Here is an 18,140-nt window from a genome sequence, read left to right on the forward strand (position 1 = left end):
CTACCCCTTCAGAGGTCATTCTAGGCTGCGTGTGACACGCATACGTTCATTCTTGTGTTACTGGGTGCCACAGCGTAGTGCAAGTTTTTCTTTCTGCACACGTGGTCTAGGAGGGGTTGTGTGCACGTCATCTCCCTTTTTTGGGCCTCCTGTGCGTTGCGTGACCCGTCATCTTTCCCCAGGGGTTACATTCAGCCTTGCTAGAGCACTAGGGTACAATTACCATCTGGTACCCAACCCCTTTGACCCCCAATTGCCCAGGACAATAGTTTACAGCCACTCCCATACGCACATTAACATCAGTGCCATGGCTGGGAGGCGAGGATTCCGTAAGGGTGGCAAAGGTGGAAGAGCCACAAGTGGTGGCCGTGGTGGATCCGGTAGGGGATGTGGTCGTTACTTGCAGGGTGACCCTGTCCCCCCATGTGTGGAGGACCAGTCAAGGGCACCCATAATCCCCCCCCTCCGGTTGAGGCTGATGTGGCTGACACCATCCATGCTCAGCCCTTGTTGGACCAGCCCATTGTGGCACCAGACCTGGCTGACTCCATGGCTGACTTCCAGGTCAGCAGGCCTATGACACGTGCGCTCGTGCACGTTGATGTCATCAGGCCACGTGGATCTGGGGCAGCAAGGTCATCTGCTGCCCCAAGTAGGCAGGGCGGAGAGGCTGCAGGGGCAGCTGCGGCTCCATCCACCCCAGCTCTCACACACCCAGCCAGGACAGTGTCGGTCCTAGTTCATCCTGCTGACATTCCCCCTGACACCATTACACTTGAGCCAATGCCTGCACCAACTCCCATGCTGAGTGTGCAATCCCACACTCCTGATACAGAGTCCACCAGGGCTCCTGCCCCTAGTGTCCAGAGCGGCGCAGGACACTCAGGATCACCACCACCTTCCAAGCGGAAGAGGAAGAGTGCTCGTCTGGCACAGGCTGATGCCCCAGACATGGCGACACATTCCGGCCCGTCGAGGAAGCCCAGCTTCACGGATGACGAACTGAATGCACTTGTCGAGTATGTGTCCGGACATGATAACGAGATGGTCATTGTTGCAGGATCCAAGACCACACCTGCACAACGCCAAGCACACTGGCAGACCGTTGCGGACATCGTAAGTGCCCTTGGAATCGTGAGGCGCACAGCCAATGATTGCTATAAGCGCTGGAATGACCTAAAGCGCAGGGCAAAGAATAAGCTGGCCTCAAGTCATGCCGCAACTCTAGTGACTGGAGGTGGGTCTCCAGTAGTAGACATTGAACTCACTCCACATGAGTCAGTCGCTGGGACCTACGTCATGGAGGAACAGATCCAAGGCGTGGGAGATCTGCCTGATTACGAGGCATTGTCCGGTGAGTGCACATGCATGTGTGTGTCATCCATGTGCATGGTGTGTGTGTGAGGGCTTCTGTTTGTGTGCCAGGTGAGGGTGTGTGCGCCTGAGTCGTATGGGTCACCCATGTGCTTCATGCAATACATCCTGCGCAGCAGCATTTGGCCATAGCAGTATCCCTTCTGCCAACAGTAGACATCTAGCCCAACAGCACGGCAGTTGCCCTTGAAGTGTCACCTTGCCACAACATTGTTACTTATTTTTCTCTGTTCATTCAGGCAGATTGTTTGCATTCCACCACTTTTACTAGGCATTTCTCAGTCCTCTAGTCACATGTCTGACATGGCTATGGTAAAGTGGAGTGACTTTGTTACCTGGATATCATTCGTTCACACATGTCCCTGTGCAATTGGACCATTTTGGACTGGCAGCTCCAGGTGAAAAATCAGACCTGTTTGAATTAGAAAAGCTATTACATGCGGGAACTGGACTGAATGAATAAGTGCTGCCCTCCTCTCCATCTTCACTCAATAGCAATGGTACATGCCATCTGTGTGATGGCATGTGTGTTTCACCGGGCAATCACAGGCCAATGTGTGATGCCACTGCCAGGCAGCATGCAGAAAATGTGTTCATCTTCCATCTTGGTGTCATCAGTGTGTGCCATTTGCCTGCCCTTCATACGCAGTGAGGGTGCATGCATTGGAGGGTTTTAGTCATGTGGGACATGTGTCAATCAAGTACTGGTTCTCTTGCTTCTCAGCCCTCATTGTGTGCCATGGTGCTAATGCCTGTTTCCATTTCTTTGTTTTTATGTCTTTGCAGGGGAAGACGCACCTGATACTGCTGGGGTAGTGGAGATGGTGCAGACCCAGGAGGGGTCCGAGGGCCGACCAACCACCAGTGAGGGACGTGGTGTGGTGGTGGGTGAGAACCCACAAGTGCTGCAGGTCGTGCTCTCAAGGGGTGTCTCTGGCTGCACCTCCCCCGAGCTGTACTCAGGTGTTGATTCGGATGATGAGACCTATGTGCCGTTGCAGGTGAGTGTTCCAGGGAGGGATTCTGTTCTGTCCCACCCACCTGCACCAGGGTCAGAACCCTCAATGGGGATGTCAGTGTTGGCAGCTACGCCTTTGGTGGTTACGGATGCAGGGTCACACTCCGCGACATCTGATCCTGTTCCTGGGCCAGCAGATCAGAGGGGGAATGCAGTCCTGCAGCCTCAGGCAGTGACGGCACAGCAAGGCACAGTTCGCCTTGCCCCAGACAGGTGTGGTGCCCGCCGACGTGGTGGCCGTACGCCACCTGGCAATACCTCATGGGAGCAATCCATTTACGGTATGGCAACCCAACAGGCAGCATCATCCGAGATGATGGCTTAGGCCATGGATAGGGTGGCCACTTCCATTGTCCCCCCTGAAAGGCTGATGGAGCGACTACAGCAGGCAACCGACTCCATCTGCCAGTCACACAGGGAGGACATGTTGGCGTCCAACAGGGACAGGCGGGCGGCACTGGCGACTCTGCAGGAGGCCATCTCCATAGAGTCCCAGGGCCACAGGGAAGCCCTGAGGCAGGAGCTCCTTCACCTCAGGACGACTCTTGTTGAGCTTGAGGCTTCAACACACCAAAGGACAGAACAGCAGCTGGAGCGTCTCACCCGTACGCTCTCAGCTGAAATGCAGGCAACGAGGGGGGAGGTCCGGGCATCCCGTGAGTTGTTGCATGGGGACCTCCGCACACTCATCCTCCAGAACGGGACCTACCACACCCACATGCTTGCAGCCATGGAGGAACAGACTAGGGCCTTGCGTGGGCTGCCTCCCATAGTGCAACCACCTCCGGATGCAGCTGCACAGGGTGATAATAGCGACAGCAGTGATACTCCCACAATAGGGTAGCCGTGTGGGCCATGAGCCCATGGAGGTGTTTTTTTCCCCAAGATCCACACAGGTGGGTTTTGGTGTGCACCCTGTCCTCGGACCTCCTGGGTGGCCTCCCCAACCCCCCGGGGCCCATCAATGGCCATTTTTGATTTTTTTTTATTTTTATTTTTATTTTTCCCAATTTTTTTGGGACAATTTGTTGCCTTCCGTGGTTCCTGTGGACATACGCTGCATTGTGGCTGGGCACATGCAGGCTTGTCATGTATTTGGTTCAGATGCTTGGGTTTGAGTCACACACACCCCTCCTGCTTCCCGTTTCCATGGGCTTGCAAAGGGTGTGCCCAAGTGACATTGACGTACATGGTGACATTGGACTCCCACTACATGTGTGGGTAGTCTAGTCAATACTGTGTATACATTCCTAGTGTATATTGCTGTTGTGTTGTACACTGCATGTTGCATTTATGTGTAACTCATCATCTGTGTCTACCTCCTAATTTGCAGGTCCCTTCCTCATGTCTACACAAGGCCCTCTAGTTTGGAGATGGGGTCCATGTTGGCAGCAGTGCACCTACAACTCTACATGGCGCCAACACTGTACAGTTGGAAGTGGTGGGAGTGCAGCCATTTCCAGGTGGTGAGACTACTAATTTATTACATTCGTGATGTCATGTTAATGGTAGTACCTGCTCAAGTTTGTTGTTGGTCCTGCATTACTGTGAGCATTTCAGGTGTCGCAAGTTTCAATTAGGGACACTGTACATTGTGACACTTGTGTCATGTTGTGGGGATTACTTTGTTTACCTGCACATAGCATGACATGGCACGGTGTGTCGTGTGGCGGTGCTGGGGATGGGTTGGGTGACATGGCACTGTCCTCTTGTTGCATTTTGCAAGTGGGTATTCATTTTAGCTGCTTTAATGTGTTTTGTCACAAAACTGCATTGGTGGTGTCTGTGTAGGTAGGGATTTATTTTATTTATTTATTTATTTATTTATTTATTTATTTATTTATTTATTTTGCACACATTGTAACACTTCCAGGTGAACAATCTCAGGCTGATATGGTTTTCATGGTTGATTCTCCAGACATTCAGGATCAGTGTCAGGTTGAGTCATCATTGATTGTCAGATGGTATGTGCCAGGGCAGTGTGCACTCCACAGGGGTGTGATTTCTAGGTGAAGTAATTAGCCACTAGCTGTGTACGGGCTGCCTCCCCCCGTGCCCTTTCCCCTCCCATGCGCAGCGGCTGTGCATGTGGTTGGGGATGTGGGGCCACCACCATGTCCACGGCCAGGCCCCGGCGTATTGCAACGTTGTGCAGGACACATGCTGCCACTATGATCCTGCACACTACTGGGGGAGCGTATAACAGCTGCCCGCCAGAACGGTCAAGGGAGCGAAAGCGTGACTTTAGCACTCCGAATGTGCGCTCCACTATGCCCCGGGTTGTAATGTGGGCTGTGTTATATCTTACCTCGGGTGGCGTGGTGGGGTTCCGAATTGGTGTCATCATGTGGGGGCTGAGAGGGTAGGCACTGTCCCCTCTGGAGGTGGTGATTGGTATCATTGGTGGGGTTGTGACCTTGCTCAGTATCTGACATGCATGCATGTGCAGTGGCATTCATACTCACCAAGCAGCCATGTATCGCCATGCCGGCCAGCTTCTAGGTCCCGGCTTAGGGTGGACATTCGGTAAATGAAGCTGTCGTGGGTGGACCCGGGATAGTTGGCATATACTGAGGTGATGATTCCCTTGGCATTACATACTACCTGAACGTTGATGGAATGCCAGTGCTTGCGGTTCCTACATATGTGCTCAGATGCCCTGAGGGGACGTAGAGCCACATGGGTGCAGTCGATGGCACCTAGCACTTTGGGGAATCGTGCCACACCGTAAAAATCCAGGGCGGCAGCATGCCTTTCTGCAGGTGTTCTGGGCAGGTATATGTGCCTGCGGACTGATGGGCGTGCAGTGATGATGTTCAAGACCTGGTGTAGGCAGCGTGACTGCATGGCCTGTGACACCCCACCCACTATGGCACTTGTCCGCTGAAATGATCCAGTGGCTAAGAAGTGCAGTACATTGAAGCCCTTCTCCAGGGGGCTGAGTGCTTGGGAGCACAGGGTGGGTGATGTGAGGTCATCCTCCCACTCACTCACCAGGTCCAGTATTATGTGTGGTGGAAACCTGTACCTCCCATACACCTGGTCATCAGGCATCCCAAAAAGGCTGGTTCTGTGTGTGAATATTCTGGCCCTGACTATCCTCCTCCTCCTCCTTTGGTAGCCCACAGCCACTGCTGCTAGGAACGGTATGTTCATCCTGGCGTCTGAGCTTGTAATTTTGTTTGTGCGCAAATTTATGCGTTGCGCGTGTTGTAGGCGAGCGTGTGACCCGCGCACCCCTGAAATCCAGTACCCAGTCCAATAGCGTGTGGAAATTCCCGCGCACCCCGGGATACAGGTGCGCTGACGTACTTGCGTGTGTAAGTGCCCGCGCACCCCTGAAATACACGTACATAGGCCAATCGCGTGTACGCGCACTTTTGTCCAATTACACGCGATGACACTCTGACGTGCAGTCTTTCCACGTGTGCTCCGTCATCACGTGCTATGTGGGAAACACCCGTGCGGGTCACGTCACAGACGCGCTTACGCGCTGAGGGCCTTTGCTCCAATAGAATCGCGTATGCGTGCTGACGCGCTTACGCGCTAAGTGCCTTTCCTCGAATTTCACGCTGACGTGCAGGATTTTCACGTGCCAAATCACTCCGTATCAAGCTGGCCACGTGAAAACACACGGAAGACCACGCTCCTGCCCAGAAGGCCAAATTACTGCCCCCCAGTGCCCCGAGCAGCCTCCCACGTGCCATCTGCTGCTGCTGCCTGCCTGCCTGCCTGCTGCCACCGTGCCCTGCCATTTGGTGCCTGCACATCAGCCATCTGTGTCCACCCCTGCTGGAACAGAAGACTCCCGACTGGGATAACATCGCTCCACAGCCCAGCCCCAGGACCCAGTTGCCCACCCACTCCTGCCTCTGGGGGTGCCATGTCGGGCACTTCCACATCTGGCACCAGTGGCAACCCCAGGCCAGAGGGGCAGAGGGGCACCAGCTTCACTGCCACCGAAGTTGGTGTCCTGGTGGAGCATGTCCTGGGGCAGTATGATGCCCTCTTTGGATCGTCCCGCGCCAGCAAGGAAGGACGGGAGAGGATCTGGGCCGACTGTGTGGTTGCCATCAACGCGGAGGGGGTGGCAACCCGCGACGTCCAGAAGATCAAGAAGCGCTGGGAGGACTTGAGGTCCAGGACCCTCGTAAAGGCCCGGCGCCTCGTGGAGGGGGGCCTGGGCCGCATGAGTTCCATCCAGATGAGGGTCCTGGAACGCGTACGCCCACGCTCCACGCCCAGATCCTTGAGAGGGAGACCCGTCTGGAGTTGAGCGGTAAGTGTCCAAGCATTGCTGTGTGAGACAGGGCATGTTGCAGTGTGCTAGTTGTCTGATACTTGCCTGTATGTTTGACATAGGCCATGTATGCATGTATGTGTGCAGGGACATCATGGTAATGCATGTGCGACCAGTGATGTGTGAACCACATGGTTGTTGCATGTGTTTAAATGCCACATGGGGAGCCCTATGCAGATTTTAAACATGAGAGCATGCCAGTCTCTGTTCCTGGACATGGGTGGGGGTGAGGGATGGGTGCTGATGCCAGGTACATATATGGTAGCCATGTCTGTGTGCCTGACCTGCGTGTCTGTGACTTGTGAATGCCATGGATGCATGACACATGTGTGTGACAATGCACAGATTCACTGATGCAGCCTAGTTACCCTTGTATCCGCTGTGTTTGGGGTGTATGAGGCCAGATGGATGTGACTGAGTTGAAGTGTGTGCATGTGATAGGCATGACCCATGATGCATGTGAGTTCCATATCATTGTATGTTTCAAGAGTCCATTGGACATGTAGGGAAATGTCCATGGCATGCACCATGCCTGTTACTGTGTGTGTTTTGCCTGGACTGACCCATGTATTGTGGAGGGACATGATGGAAGTGTACTTTGACAGTGGTACTCATCTGCTATTGCTTCCTGTCTAGGGGACCATTGTACAGTACCCTGATGCTTGTGTTCTATGTCTCCCTCTACGCAGCGGCTAGTGAAGAAGAGGTCGGAGACGGCGCTGTGGAGCAAGGCGGCGGGGATGCCCCCATGGCTGCAGCGGAAGGGGTGGGTGAGCCCCCACAGGGGCCTGCTACGGTGGAAGACGGTGAGGAGCCATCCAGGTTGGTGGTTTCCACAGAGGAGGAGGCCGCCACTGGGGCACACATGGGGCCTGGTGGGGGCATCCCTGCTGGTGCAAGTGGTGCAGTCGAGGGGCAGGGGAGGGGCCTGTGCATGTCGCTGTCCCTGACCCTGTGAGTGCACCACCATGCACCAGCAGGGATGCCCCGTCCCAGGCCCGTCCGCTGGTAGAGGGGATGTCCATGTCACCTGACTCCCCTCCTCCTGCGGACGAGGGGACCCGTGTCCGTATGGAGAAGGTCCTGATTGGGGTTGCGAAGCGCGCGGGTGCAATTCGTGATGACGTGCGTGCTTCCCGGGAGGAGCACGCACATCATCACGAAGAGCATGTGTCGGCCAATCTGGCGGCCCTCTCCTCCTCTGTGGAGGCTATACTCCGGTCGTTCTCCTTGCCGTCTTCCGGCCCAGATGCCACCAGGGCCCCCTGTGGACCTGCCCTGACCTATGCAGCCAGCTCGGTGGGGATGCCATTCCTGCCACAGTCGGGAGTCGGAGGTCAAGCAGGGGTGGACACCGCAGCAACTGTACCCCAGCAGATGGAGGATGTGCCGGCATCATCAGGCAAGGCACGTGCACGACGGCGTCGGTGGATTCCATCAGCCTGGATGCCGTCGTGCTGGCAGAGGCAGTTGCGTCAGAGGCAGCAGCAGAGTCAACGTGGGAGGCATCATGGCTCGGGGCCATCAACATCGGAGGGGCAGGCATCGGCCGGAGGGCAGGAGGACCCAGGACAGGAAGTGTCTTCCGTGTGGCTGCGGTTGGGCCAGCAGATAGGTGCGGAGCGGCGGCGGGCGGAAGAGGAGCGGCTCACGATGGTCAGGGCGGAGAACTCCGTGCGGAGGGCCCTGAGGCAGGCCGAGTGCCTCGAGGCGATCCGCAGGGGGTTGGAGGAGCAGATGGCGTCGTCCCTGCGGCCCCTCAGGGCCATGGAACAGGACCGCCTCCGGGACATAGACGATGAGTTTGATGATGCCCTGGCCCGGAACACTACGGAGTGAGCCGCTGGACTTGCCCGCCGCCTTTGTATATAGTTATTTAGTTTTAGGTTTCATTTGTTTCTTCTTATGATTTGGAGTCGACAGACACAGCTCCACTTTTTGTATATAGTTGCATTTTTGTTAGGGTTTTTTGTAGGTTTCCTTTGTTCAGTTGGGCTCATGGACCCTTGGATGTTTTGTACATAGTTCTTCATTGGATTTTTTACTTTTTTTATTTTTTATTTCTTCTCCATGGAGCAATGGTGTTTGTATTTATTTTTATCTGTCGGATTGATTTTATTTTTAATGTGACTTTGAACTACATTTTTTGGATTTGGAGTTTTTATTTTTTTGGACGGACATGCAGCTCTTCTTTTTTTAATTGGCATTGTACTTTGTTTCATTTCATTTGCATTCATTTTTTTAATACAATTTTGTTTTCATACTTCACTGTGTGGTATCATCCCATTGGTTTCATGCATGTCATGTTGGGTGTTTTCCCATTCATTTGCAACCATTGTGTGTGACAGACATGGGTTCATTTGCTTTATGTACGTTGGGGGTGTAACATGTAATTTCCATTTCCATGTGGGTGAATGGGTTACTTGGTAGGGCCTTTTGGCTGTGGAGGCTGACCATTACGCACATGGTTGGTGATTGTGAGGACCTGGGTGCAGGGGAACATGAGTTGGGTATGAGTTTGGGCCTGGTGGAGGCTGCCCCTGGATGCTGGGGGGTGGGGGTGGTGGGAGACATGAGTGGGGGCCTGGTGGAGGGTGCCCCTGCACTGCTGGGGGATGGGGGTGCAGGGGGACATGAGTTGGGCATGAGTGAGGGCCTGGTGGAGGCTGCCCCTGGTGGCTGGGGGGTGGGGGTGGTGGTAGACATGAGTGGGGGCCTGGTGGAGGCTGCCCCTGGGGGGTGGGGGTGATAGGGGACATGAGTGGGGGCCTGGTGGAGGCTGCCCCTGGATGCTGGGGGGTGGGGGTGGTGGGAGACATGAGTGGGGGCCTGGTGGAGGGTGCCCCTGGATGCTGGGGGGTGGGGGTGGTGGGAGACATAGCTGGGGGCCTGGTGGAGGGTGACCCTGGATGCTGGGGGGTGGGGGTGCTGGGAGACATGGGTGGGGGCCTGGTGGAGGCTGCCCCTGGATGCTGGGGGGTGGGGGTGCAGGGGGACATGAGTTGGGCATGAGTGGGGGCCTGGTGGAGGCTGCCCATGGTGGCTGGGGGTGGGGGTGGTGGTAGACTTGAGTGGGGGCCTGGTGGAGGGTGCCCCTGGATGCTGGGGGTGGGGGTGGTGGGAGACATGAGTGGGGGCCTGGTGGAGGGTGCCCCTGGATTCTGGGGGTGGGGGTGGTGGGAGACATGGGTGGGGGCCTGGTGGAGGGTGCCCCTGCACTGCTGGGGGGTGGGGGAGGTGGGAGACATGGGTGGGGGCCTGGTGGAGGGTGCCCCTGGATGCTGGGGGGTGGGGGTGCAGGGGGACATGAGTTGGGCATGAGTGGGGGCCTGGTGGAGGCTGCCCCTGGTGGCTGGGGGGTGGGGTGGTGGTAGACATGAGTGGGGGCCTGGTGGAGGGTGCCCCTGGATGCTGGGGGGTGGGGGTGGTGGGAGACATGAGTGGGGGCCTGGTGGAGGCTGTCCCTGGATGCTGGGGGGTGGGGGTGCAGGGGGACATGAGTTGGACATGAGTGGGGGCCTGGTGGAGGCTGCCCCTGGTGGCTGGGGGGTGGGGTGGTGGTAGACATGAGTGGGGGCCTGGTGGAGGGTGCCCCTGGATGCTGGGGGGTTGGGGTGGTGGGAGACATGAGTGGGGGCCTGGTGGAGGGTGCCCCTGGATGCTGGGGGGTGGGGGTGCAGGGGGACATGAGTTGGGCATGAGTGGGGGCCTGGTGGAGGCTGCCCCTGGATCCTGGGGGGTGGGGGTGCAGGGGGACATGAGTTGGGCATGGGGGCCTGGTGGAGGCTGCCCCTTGTGGCTGGGGGGTGGGGGTGGTGGTAGACATGAGTGGGGGCCTGGTGGAGGGTGCCCCTGGATGCTGGGGGGTGGGGGTGGTGGGAGACATGAGTGGGGGCCTGGTGGAGGGTGCCCCTGGATGCTGGGGGGTGGGGGTGCAGGGGGACATGAGTTGGGCATGAGTGGGGGCCTGGTGGAGGCTGCCCCTGGTGGCTGGGGGGTGGGGGTGGTGGTAGACATGAGTGGGGGCCTGGTGGAGGGTGCCCCCGGATGCTGTGGGGTGTGGGTGGTGGGAGACATGAGTGGGGGCCTGGTGGAGGGTGTTCCTGGATGCTGGGGGGTGGGGGTGGTGGGAGACATGAGTGGGGGCCTGGTGGAGGGTGCCCCTGCACTGCTGGGGGGTGGGGGTGTTGGGAGACATGGGTGGGGGCCTGGTGGACGGTGCCCCTGGATGCTGGGGGGGTGGGGGTGCAGGGGGACATGAGTTGGGCATGAGTGGGGGCCTGGTGGAGGCTGCCCCTGGTGGCTGGGGGTTGGGGATGGTGGTAGACATGAGTGGGGGCCTGGTGGAGGGTGCCCCTGGATGCTGGGGGGTGGGGGTGGTGGGAGACATGAGTGGGGGCCTGGTGGAGGGTGCCCCTGGATGCTGGGGGTGGGGGTGGTGGGAGACATGGGTGGGGGCCTGGTGGAGGGTGCCCCTGCACTGCTGGGGGGTGGGGGTGGTGGGAGACATGAGTGGGGGCCTGGTGGAGGCTGCCCCTGGTGGCTGGGGGGTGGGGTGGTGGGAGACATGAGAGGGGGCCTGGTGGAGGGTGCCCCTGCACTGCTGGGGGGTGGGGGTGGTGGTAGACATGGGTGGGGGCCTGGTGGAGGGTGCCCCTGCACTCCTGGGGGGTGGGGGTGGTGGGAGACATGAGTGGGGGCCTGGTGGAGGGTGCCCCTGGTGGCTGGGGGGTGGGGGTGGTGGTAGACATGAGTGGGGGCCTGGTGGAGGCTGCCCCTGGATGCTGGGGGGTGGGGGTGCTGGGTGACATGAGCAGGTGTGCAGGGTAGTCCCCTGTGGTGTCTGCTGCCTGCAGGGGCCGTAGAGGGTGTACAGGGAATACCTGGGAGCACACAGCCAAATCGCGTGTAGAATTTCCCGCGTACCCCTGTCATACACGTGCCCAGCCAAATCGCGTGCGGAACTTCCCGCGCACCACATACCCTGCCAAATCGCCTGTGGAACTTCCCGCGCACCCCTGAAATCCACGTCCCCTGCAAAATCGCGTGTGTGACTTCCCGCGCACCCCTGAGATCCAGGTTCCCAGCCAAATCGTGTGTGGAAATTCCTGCGCACGTACCCGGCCAAATCGCGTGTGGAACTTCCCGCGCACCCCTGAAATCCACGTACCCTGCCAAATCGCGTGTGGAACTTCCCGCGCACCCCTGAAATTCACATACCCTGCCAAATCGCATGTGGAAATTCCCGCGCACGTACCCGGCCTAATCGCGTGTGGAACTTCCCGCGCACCCCTGAAATCCACGAACCCTGCCAAATCGCGTGTGGAAATTCCCGCGCACGTACCCGGCCAAATCGCGTGTGGAACTTCCCGCGCACCCCTGAAATCCACGTACCCTGCCAAATCGCGTGTGGAACTTCCCGCGCACCCCTGAAATTCACATACCCTGCCAAATCGCGTGTGGAAATTCCCGCGCACGTACCCGGCCAAATCGCGTGTGGAACTTCCCGCGCACCCCTGAAATCCACATACCCGGCCAAATCGCGTGTGGAACTTCCCGCGCACCCCTGAAATCCACGTACCCTGCCAAATCGCGTGTGGAACTTCCCGCGCACCCCTGAAATCCAACTACCCTGCCAAATCGCGTGTGGAACTTACCGCGCACCCCTGAAATCCACGTACCCTGCAAATCGCGTGTGGAACTTCCCGCGCACCCCTCAAATCCACGTACCCTGCCAAATCGCGTGTGAGACTTCCCGCGCACCCCGGAATACACGCACACGTTATTTTTCTGTCAGCGGGTGTCCGTGTTTGTGGGTACCCCTTTGCACGTCATTTGTCCTGGAAGGCCACAGTATAGGACATTCATCATGGCTGTATATAGGTGCTATTTGTTGGCGCACCTTTTGGCGCACATTTCTTACAGGCGCAGAGACGCTACCGCCTGCTTTCTTGTGGCGGTCGTGTTTGTGCCTGTGCGCTGGTTTGAGCGTGCGCTTTTTTGCCCTATTCAATTCCATGAATACGTGTTGTAGGCGAGCGTGTGGGCATTCTGCGCACTTGCACCCTGTACTTCCCCCGTGACGCCCACATTTTGGCAAGTTGTTCCCCATTCCGAGTGTTACGCCACATGTTCCGCCTACTTTTGTTGTGTGCGCCGCGCTATGTGCGATTTTCGCTGTGTCGCTGCGATTTTCGCTGTGACCTGGCGCACGCCGTTAGATGGCCTGTGCGCCAACGTGCGCCGCGCACTTTTTTATCGCACATCCGATGGTTTTCTCACGCACGGCCTTCCATGAATCGATGTGCGCTGCTTTTCATGCGATTTTCACACTCGCACTGCGATTTTCGCTATTCCACTGCGATTCGCACGTTTTTGGCCACTTGCGCCGCGCTAATTATTCCATGAATCGGCCTGTTAGTTGTTTCTGACACAAATGCTTGTCACCCGCGCAGCTGCTCACGCACTCAATCCAGCAATTACTTTTCAATAAACTATTTACATTCCTCATTAAATGCTCAACGAAAAACATCCACTTGAACAGTTTCAATTTTGTCTTCTTACAGTACGGCAAGTACTTCAAAAGATACGCAGTTCAATACTTCCATAATGTGACTGTTCTATTATTGCTTTTCTTTAGTTTTTAACATCACTTATCTGTGTTTTCTTTTCACTGGATCACTCATGAAATTGCTCTCTTGTAGTTTGCAATTTTTTTTGCAGTAAACTTCAATTAACTCAAACTTTTCTCTAGAGTCTCGTGTAGATGTGACCTTCCTTGGGCTTGACTGGAATGAAAGGCAGTTTATAATCTTGTCAGAGATCCCAAACTACCTCACAATGCTCTCAGAACCAATCACTGCGCTTCAGCTGGGCCACCATATTTTGTTGGGCCAATTCCAGATTCCTGCAACATTTCCGTTAAGGAAAGGAACAGACTTCTCAGCCCAGACAAACCCACAAGGGGAAAAACTAGAAATGTACACTACAAATGCAATGCACCTGTCCCATACCCTGAGCCTCCTTCTAACAGAACTATGGCCCGAGCCATCATCCAGACAATGCACCACCTCTGGGACAATGTTCAGGGGAGTCCCATGTCCGCCACGCCTACAGAGGGTTCAATGGCAGGTGCACTACCCAGGCATTTGCAGCGCCTCACATCTCATGCTTCCCAGCCCAAGGACAAAGGGGACAAGAGGAAGCAGTAGTGGGAGTTGGTGTTGGGGCTGGGGGTGGGCATTGGGAGTTGGTGTTGGGGCTGAGGGTGGGGATGGCAGTTCCTATTGGACTAGGGATGGTGAGTGTCCGCATGTGTCCGAAGTCAAAAGAAATTGTCCATGAGATCCTGGAAGCCCATTCGTCCTTCCCTCGCATCCCCACATATGTCCTGTGGTGCCCTGTTCACACCTTCATAGTCTTCCTCGTCTGTGCTAGGTGGGGTTGTGGTCCTCATATGGAGGCATTTCAATGTTCCTACATATTCACAAGTATTGCGCATACTACTACAATTTTGCCAACTTTCTCGTGGCTGCACATGAGTGCACCACCTGTGTGGGGAAGGCACCTGAAACGTGATTTTAGCAGTCCAAATATCTGCTCAATGCAGGACCTGGTCCTCCTATTTGCTTCATTGTAGGCTATCTCCTCTGGTGTGGCCTGGCGCCATCAGCCATGGCAACTGCGGGTATCCAGCGTCACCTGGAAAACATGAATGGACTGTGTGAGACATGGCAGTGTGTGTGTCGGAGAACAAGTCAATGGTCCTGACGTGTCTACCCTATGTGCATGGCTCATTGGTTGTTCATGGTGCACCTTCTGTGAATCGAGGTTGATGGGACTTGGGCTACATGGTTCACTTGCAATCATTTACGTTGCTGTAGTCGGCAGTCATGAGATACTTGACAATGCTATGTCATTAGCAATGCATTGGTCAGCTATGGTGTCGCAGTACATCATGTAGGGTCCATGGCAATGCTTTCAATGATTGTACATTGCCCTGATTGCATTTTGCTGCATTGCATGTCAGGATGCCATGTGTCGTCACATGGTTCAAGTCTGTGTCCTGGGGTGGGGCAGCCAGGGTTCTGGGCTTGTTATGTGTATTTCTGTTGTTGCCTCATGCGACTTGTAGTTGTTTCACTTTGCTTATGCTTACATACCACAGATGTGTGTCAGTGATTTTGACGGTCAGGTCTGAGTGCTACTTACCCACAAGCTAGGGTGTCGGGCACAGCAGTGGGTGCTCGTGAGGTCGGCATTGCAGATCATTTGCACATTCATGAAATGGTACTGTTTCCTGTTCCTGTATGCCTGTTCTGTTGCCTAGGGATGGGGGATGGGGGGTACTAATGCCACATGTGTGCAATCCTATGCCGCTATGGTATTAGGGAAATGGGCAATGTTGTAGAAACGTGCCTTTGCTGCATGCACCTGCGTCTGGGTGGTGGGCATGGAGATATGTAGGTGGGTATGCCTCCTGAGCGCATTCAGGACTTGGTGCTGTACCTTGGAAAAGGTGGGCTGTGACTCCCATGCAGTGTCCCAACTTTGTGTTTTAATCCACACGTGCAACAGAAGTGTAGGGATGCCACAAGCTTCAGCAGGGGGTGGGATGGCAGTTCTGATGGCAATGGCACTCTGCAGTTCTGCATGTATCAAGTTGAGCTATTCGGTGATGGTGGGATAGTCCAATCGGTGTAGGGTCGCTAATTGGCTGTCCATCAGTGTCCATGGGGATTGGCGGACACGTGGTAAGGGTGCCCTCAGCATGCTGCAGCTGGATCTAGATTAGCAGGTTGTGGGGCCCATTGTCACGGTCAGTACCCTCAGAACCCATTTGCACCCCCAACCCATCGTGAGAACATTATACCAACAAGCAGCCAAAAGAGACCCACTGAGACTACTGAAAAGGACCACATGGTCTCAGTCCTGGCGCCTTTGGCACCAGGCTTATCATGATGATTGTGGCTCCATGCATTGAACATGGATGACAGGAAGTAATCAAACATGGAGGACAGGAAGTCAGGGTCCTGTTATTCATCCCTTTGGACCATGCAGTCTAGTTTATTGGGTTGAGCACATGGTGTGCGGGTGGCTATATAAGCCACGCCCAAACCTGAATCCATGCTTTGCGTTATTCTGCATGCCAGCAGCGTAACACTCACTGTGTCTAGCTCCCGGCGCTCCACGAACTTCCAGCTCCGATCCCGATTTGTGAATCAACCTGCAAGGAGAAAGCAAGACAACGTTATACCGCGGCTTACCTGAGACTCCTGTGAAGTTTTGCATATCTCCCGGATTCCTCGATCATCCACCGTCGAGCCGCATCCTGCAACACAAAAACAACAGATTAGAGAAACCCACAACTTAGCGCTAATGCTTCGCACATTTGTACTCACCTGCTCTCTTCATCGGCTTCATTCCTCCGCATCGCTGAGTTGAACCGCAAGTCCTCTGGGATTCTCCAGCTCCAATCCAATCTACAAAGAAAAAGGGACAAAAGTCGATTAGAAGCGTGAAAGATTACAAAGGGACAAGCACAGAAGGAACAAAGGGGAAAAAGAGCAAAAGAGCTAGGGTGCAAGGAAGAGAGAGAAAAGGTGTGAAAGAGCAAGCGTGAAAGATCGCAAGAACATTCATAGAAAGACTAAGTAAGAGGACAGGAGCGAAACACACATAACACAGGAAAAGACTGAAGTAAGGAGAATCTCAAGGACCAGTGAAGTAACTAGGCCCTTCACACCATACTTCGCCACAACAGCGCCCCTGCACAGACAAGCAGGAAGGAGAGCCCACCTAATACATACAAGGTGAGAGTCAACCTAGAGGGAACGAACAGTGAATGCTGGAGGGAGGTGTGGGACATTCCACAGCAGGACCAACATCCTAATTCCTTTCCTTGTCATAGGAGCAGCCTTCTTTCAACCCAAAGCTGACTGCCTGAGCAACCAGAAGCATAGTCATCAGACAACCATGCCCAGCCCGGTCTGGCGCCCCCGCAGAGACCAGGTGAGCGTAACAGAACGCAAAGCCTTTCTCTAATCCTCTGCCCGGGCATCATGGAGTCATCAGATACTGACCAATTAGACAACTGTTAGGGGAGTTGCGGGCTGAGGCGCATGCTGCTCGGCAGGAGACCAACGCTCTCAGGAGAGAGTTAATTGTGATCAAGGAACCCACACACAAATTAGCTAGGCAATTACTACAGACCCAAGCTGGCCAAGCCCCGTTACCTGGCAATGCACCACCAGCCATAACACCATCAGCCACCCCAGTACAGGTTGTCCTGCCTGGAGCAGTTCCTTTGGCCCCACCTGAGCGCTTCAAAGGGGATCCTAAGAAATATGCTGTGTTCATGAACCAGTGCCGCCTACATTTCCTTTGCAGACCCGGAGCATTTCTGACTAACCAAACGAGGGTCGCGTTTGTGCTATCATATTTGGGTGGCAGCGCCGCAGATTGGTCGGTGCCATTGGTCAATAGGGACAACACCATCCTGCGAGACTTCAGAGGTTTTCAACGAGAACTGGAGAAATTGTTTGCCCGGCACGCTCAGGGTCAGGCTTTGGACAATGAGCTTATGTCCCTTCGCCAAGGCAACCAGGATTTGCTTACGTACATTGTCACCTTTAATAGACTAGTCGCCGAAACTGCTGGCCAGAAGAAAAGCGGACCACGTTGTTCCGTAGAGGCTTACGAGGGGAGCAAAAGATGTTCTTGCCCAGGAAGTAAACCCCCCAAGGGACTACGCTGAGTTCATCGACCTGGCAATGCAGCTGGACCATCAACTCCAAGACCGAAAAGTTGAGTCACAGAGTATACGTGCGTCTGAATGAGACCGCACCTCGGCAGACTGAGAATTTCACAGAACCTATGCAGATTGGAGGGGTACGAAGTCCATTAACCAAGACACAGAGGGACAAATGTACACAACAGCAGCTGTGTTTTGTAAGTGATTTCAATCTGCACACACCCAAGTCACACCCAGCATGTAGTGCACAAATGAAACCCTTATTTATTTTATTTATAAGTTCAATATTCTGAACGATATACCACTCATATCACACCCTTCTCCTGAGACCACCCGGTCACACTGAACCAGGAATCAGGCTAGTTTGCAAAGGTAAATTTTTATTTATGTATTTAGAATTTAAATCACTGCATATTTTAATAGGTAACAACAATCACCAATGGGGTGACAGAACACTAAATAATGTATTTAATGCACTACGAGTCAAATAATGAACACAAAAACAAATGCAGCACAGAAAAGAATAATGTTGTGTTGGTTTGGAACAGATAGCACTATGGTTAGAGGTTCCCCCTGCAACACCCCTCAACCCACCAATAGGCAATTTAAATAGATGTGAGGAGAGAGAAGGTATTCAGGAATAACAGAAATCAGACAGAATATCACCCCCACATTTCCCCTTCAAACACAAGAGA

This window comes from Ambystoma mexicanum, chromosome 3q (assembly GCF_040938575.1).
Source record: "Ambystoma mexicanum isolate Mex_15411 chromosome 3q, UKY_AmexF1_1, whole genome shotgun sequence".
NCBI classification, from domain to species: Eukaryota; Metazoa; Chordata; class Amphibia; order Caudata; family Ambystomatidae; genus Ambystoma; species Ambystoma mexicanum.